Source organism: Callorhinus ursinus, unplaced genomic scaffold (genome assembly GCF_003265705.2).
Source record: "Callorhinus ursinus isolate GAN/ISIS: 27379988/994484 unplaced genomic scaffold, GSC_fseal_2.0 scaffold9, whole genome shotgun sequence".
NCBI classification, from domain to species: Eukaryota; Metazoa; Chordata; class Mammalia; order Carnivora; family Otariidae; genus Callorhinus; species Callorhinus ursinus.
The window spans coordinates 40,705,750-40,711,749 of NW_027397071.1; positions in this window are offsets into that span (position 1 = coordinate 40,705,750).

Here is a 6,000-nt window from a genome sequence, read left to right on the forward strand (position 1 = left end):
GTAAAATTGATGGGATTGATCAAGCCAAAGTCACCCATCAGAGAAGTCCCACATCTCCCAGGACTTAAGCTGCATTAGTACTCCTGTAAAGCTCACTCCCTGGCCAAGAGCAGTTTATGGGAAATGTGGTCTCAGGGTGAAGGCAGGGATGCATTTTGGAGTACAGCTGCTGAGCTGTTGGCCACTTACACTTTGCACCATAGGAGATCTGAGAGGTGCATTTTCACTTCTGCTATACTGGTACCCTCCCACTCACTCTAGCCTTGTGGTTTATGTAAATATCCACGCATACACATATGTATTAGCACAGGATTATAATAATATATATAATCATGGGATGGTGTGTATATATGTATATATATGCACACATATATACACAGGATATATGTATATATGTACATAGACATATGTATGCCAATACACGAGAATATATACATAAATCATATATGATATGTATTTGTTTTATATACATAAGCATTCTCAAATTATGAGGTTGCTCAAATTATTTGTTTTACCTTCCAAATCTGTGTGGCACTTTAAAAATTAGTGTTTATCACATGGAAGTAATTTATGGCAGTGATAGAGGGAGAAAGCTATTGTAATGACTGAGTTACTACTGTTACTGCCACTGTGTTGACAAGGAAATGAAGTGCATAGAAGTGAGAACATTTCTCAAGGTCACACAGCCAGTTGGTGGCAAAGCTACGATTTGAATCTAGATTGTCCGACCATATAGCCCATATATTTTCCACTGTAATATGTTATCTCATTCTCACAGTGTAGTTTTGTTATATAATAAGCTTTGTCTGTCCAGGTTCAAAGGTAGGTTTGGTTAATGTATCTAGAAGCATTTATGAGAAACATCTGAACACCTAGCATTTCAATGATAAGATTTTACACTTAATGAGAAACCTGGCTCCTCTTCTGTATAGGGCAAATTACCCCCAAATCATAGTGGCTTAAAACAACAGTAATTACTTATTATCTCTTATGGTTTCAGTGAGTCAGAAATTCAGGGAGAGCTTCTCTGTCTTCTGTGATACTTAAGATTATCAACCCGAAGAATCAAAGACTGGGGGCTGGGATCATCTGAAGAGACATAACTCTTACAGGTCTAATTGCTGATGTTGTTTGTTGGCTGAGACTTGGATGAAAGCATTGCTCAGTACACCCCCGTGGGGCTTCTCCATGTGTCCTGGGTTTCTTCACCATAAATAGCTGGTTAGCTTCCAGGGCAAGCATCCTGAGAGAGTGAGATGGAAGCCATATTGCCAGTTTTTACCTGCTTTCCAAACTTGCATAACATTATTTCTGCCTCATTTTATTGGCCAAGGCAGTTATAAAACTCTACCCCCATTTAAGTTTTAAGAGGAATAAAAATAGACATCATCTGTTAATGAAAATGTGTCAAAATTCCATGGTAGGAAGAGATAGGATATCTATGTCTATCTATCTAACTATCTATCTATCTATCTATCTATCTATCTATCTATCTATCATCTATCTTTCTTTCTATCTATCCATCTAATTATCTACCCTTGTATGTCTGCCTCTGGAAAATACATTCTGCCTCATATCCTCAAATGAAAGCAATTGGAAAGCTGGATAAGATTCATTCAGACTTTCTGGAGAGTGCAATGTAAATTTCTTAATATACTCACCAATTTTAGTAACACTTTATAAATACTCTAAAAGTGTTGCTGTCTGAAAATAGAGAAGACATCAAGGAAATTAATCTTTTGTTAAGATTTGTCTACCGTAGGGCAGCTTCTCTTGATTTGAAATAGCTATGTTTTGTCTTACAAGTTGCCATCTTTATAGTCTCTGGTGTCATGGTTAAAGAGCATCAGGTTTGGAGCCATACATTCTGAATTTTAAAGCTCAAATAGTCACATTTACTAGCTTTTCCCCTTGGGTGAGTTATTTAACTTCTCTAAGCCTCAGTTTCCTCTTCTATGAAAGGATAATAATAGCACCCTCACTGATAAAGATTGTGTGCTATAAGGAAACAATACATGACGCAGAATAAGCCATCTTTATGTTGCCCTCCTTTTAGAAACAGGCATTTGAAAGAGCACTCCTTTTTGGATTGGTCTGTAAAGTAAGAAAATCTTTCAAACTGTAATTCTCTTATTATGAAGATTTCAGATAGGTTATGCTAAAAAATTTTCACTTGAAAGATGTACAAATGTATTGGCTTGCATCGTATTTATATAACCCGAGTTATAAACATTTGAGAACAGCCCCAAAATAATGCCTGGAATTCTGAATTGTGGAGCACTCACTAATTCATTAACAACAACAAAATCTTTACTGAATGCCCAAAATATGCCAGGCATCAAGCTAAGGACTGGGCATAAACACTGAACAAGGTAGACCTGCCCTAATAAACACACACATAACAAAACCACATGTTTATTGTATATTGTTATTGTGTTAGATGTTGTTTCTCCTGCTTTTGTCCCCAACATCTTGAGGACACATTCTTTCTTCTCCATACTTCTTCCTTTAATAGCTTTATTTCTTCACATGTTCATTCCACATGACGATCATCTAGGCCTTCCTTTTTCTCTAATATAGTTTAGAACTTCGGAAGGAATTAGAGCATAGTAGCTGTCTTACTGAGAGACACGGCAAGTTTGAGTCCTAGGTTGAGCAATGTGTAACAGCTGCTTGTTTAGCCTCTGTTGCACTTAAAACACATTGAGTTCTAAGGAATTTCTGGAGTAAACTTGAAGTTTGAAGAAAGAGACATCACATCCATCAAAACTTAAATACTTCGCACTTCATGTTTTAGTGTTCTATGTTTTTTTGTTTGTTTGTTTGTTTGTTTGTTTGTTTTATTGCATCAAGAGGTGTACAATAACCCCAGGTGAAAACTCAGAAAACAATTTTGTCCTTGGCATGCCAAGCAGTGCCTGATGGATGCTTACGACTACATTCCTGAATCCTTGTGCCTGGGGTACTGAGGAAGAGGGCTGGTTTCAGAGATTTGCTGGAACCTTAACTGTGCATTATTCACTCTACCATAATGCATTTCCCCTGGGTGTTAACATTTAACATGCCTTTTTCTCTGTACATATTCTTAGCCCTGACTTCATCTCAAGGTTGTCTTTTATCAGTAGTCTGTAATCATCAAATGAGCGTATGATGCTCTTCCATGCAGCAAATATTTCTGAAGGAACTACAGAGAGGAGTTGCTAGAAACCACGCCACTGAAGAAAAGAAAGCAGACTAAGTGCTTTTTCTGTTATCATTGCAGTCCACGTACTGTTCCAGTCAGGTGTTTTGAGGAACAGGTTGTATGTGCATTTTATATTTCAGGGTATAACGCAGCTCTGACTGTACTTCCTATGGGCTGTTTTTGTGCTGGTAAATTAGACTATGTTCAATGTTTTAGTACTTCCCCTTTGTTCTTTGGTAAAATTTATTTTGATTGGGATAATAAAAGAAGAGATATTCATGAGCCAATGTTAGATAAGTCAACACTGACTCCAGCAAAAATATTTGCTTTCCACAGCCATGTGGTTGCCATTTATTAATGTATTGTGTCAAAAGCAGCAGACCTGAAAATGATGGCTCCACTTTAATTAAAATAAAACCGAGATCAGAAGTGGAAAATCATCCATACTGTTTGCTAATTTTTATCTTTTGGAATTATTCCTGAATGATCTGATATTTCTTTGATCTGATTGTTCTTTGTATTATCAAAATAGCTACTACTTTATAAATACCTCTTATGTGCTGAGCACCGTGCCAAGCACTATAACGTAGGACCCTATGAGGTAAGAACTGTTACTTCTCAGACTCCTAATGCTCAAAATTTGGTGCGTCAAAATGACTGGAACATATTAAAATGACTAAAGATTTCTGTTATTGAGGTTGTTGTTTCTGCTTGATGTTCAGAGTAGAGAGTGAAGGAGTAAGAGAAGTCAAGTGTCTGCCATATGTATCATGCAACTCTTAATCCCTCCATGCATTTAGTGTCTATTGCCTACCAGGCACTGGGCTGCTTGCAAATTATGTAAAATCTGGTGGCTATGCTGGAAAGTAACATGTAAATACACACTTACAGCATGATATGATAATTGCCTAGGGCTCATAGGTACTTCTTAAGGATTGATTAAATGAATGGATAAGTTTATAATGCTGTGCGGTAAGGAAGCGGGGAAAGCCCTCATTGTTATTCACACGATTTTAGTGCTATAACTGTTAGACATAGACAAGGCCATGAGAGACATTCAGAATCATAGTGTATGGCATTTAAATATCTATAAATATCTATGAAGATTTTTGGCTTTTCCAGAAAATAGTTTATGAAAATAAATCAGACACGCACCCAGCAGCAACTAGATTTGTTGGATCCAATCAAAGAATAGAAACAGTAGTCAAGAACATAATCATGCTTGAGAATTAGGTAATGTCTGTATTATGTTCTAGGAATGTGGATTGTGAGACTACTCCATTTAAAGGACATAATGGTTTAGTGAGACAAGAAGACAGACCTACTTGTCTCTTACTGAGGTAAGAAAAATAGCCCTGCATGTCCGAACAATTACATCAAATCCAAATCTATGGTTGACGTGCAGCCTTGGCTAGAGGAGAAGAGAACCCCAAACATTTTAGGGAAGGAAACTCCAAACTGTATTGCATGATAAACGTAAATTGCTTGAAAAACACATAATTGTGTCTTCTGTGAATGATCATACTTAATCTTGGGAAGATTTAACCTTAGATTTTAAGAAGATGATGAAATAAATTAAATCCATAGTATTCATAGTTTTGTGTTATATTTGGAAATAATCTGTGCATGTTTGGTATTTTGAGTACTTGTAACATTTAAAAGAATTTGGCATTTTGAGAGTATAATTTGGCAATTTGAGTTCCTAACAGATTAGACTTGTGATTCCAATTAAAAATTTGTCACCTAGTAATTGTGAATTTTTTATAACAGGATAACAGGATTTTCCTAAATTTGTAAAAAGTATTGATATTTTAATGAGAAATGAAAACTGACTATAAGTTTAAATTTTTATAAGAACTACATAAGTACTTGGGAAGTTTTGTTTATTAAACAATTAATGTACTTGAAGGTAAAATGCAACATGCTAAATTTATAAATGTAGGATGAAATACCTAAGAACATTTAAATAAATAAAATGCCTCTTAAAAGCAATTGCTAAAGTTTGCTAGATTTATAACTAGAATAAGATTCACATATTTAAATTAAAAGTATAGGGAAGGATTAGGATTTTAAAATTGTAGAATTAAATATTAATTATATAAATACTGAATAATATTTTCTTTATACAAAAACTACACTCAAAGACACCAAAAAACCCCCTCATTTTGATACATTTTTCTTTGAGTTGGTTAGATTATACACCAAAAAAACCCCTCATTTTGATACATTTTTCTTTGAGTTGGTTTTGCTTATACAAGAAGGTATAAGCAAAAGAACAGTTCTTTCCAATTGTTTTAGTTGTTTGAAAGGGATATTATTTAATCTGAATATTTAAATTATGTAATTAAAAGTAAATATATATCTTGTAATAAGGAGCTTTTCTTATATACCTTTAAAAGTAATGTCAACTTCCAGATAGGGTACTTTTATTAATTTTTTTTATTTCTGAACACATTTTTATTATATTCACAAAAAATAAACTCTTTCCACTGGTTAATTAAGTAAATTGAGTTTACACTCCAGATACTACACTTCTGAGTAAACAATTTCTCAATAGTTTGTGAAATCCACTGAAGTTCTGTTTTTCTTAAAATTTTTATGCCTCTCTTTTTCTCTCCAAAACTCTTCAACTAATTTTATTGGGTAGATTTTCTGCTAGGACAATCCGTAAGTGAACAAATGTAATTCAGTAACTACAGAACATTGTATTATGGAAGGATGTCTGTGGAAGCTCTTGGAGGTAATCTCCCAGGCTTCTAGCTTATAACTAGTAATGAAGAGATGCTCAAAAGCAAAAGCACTCTCTCCATCAGGTG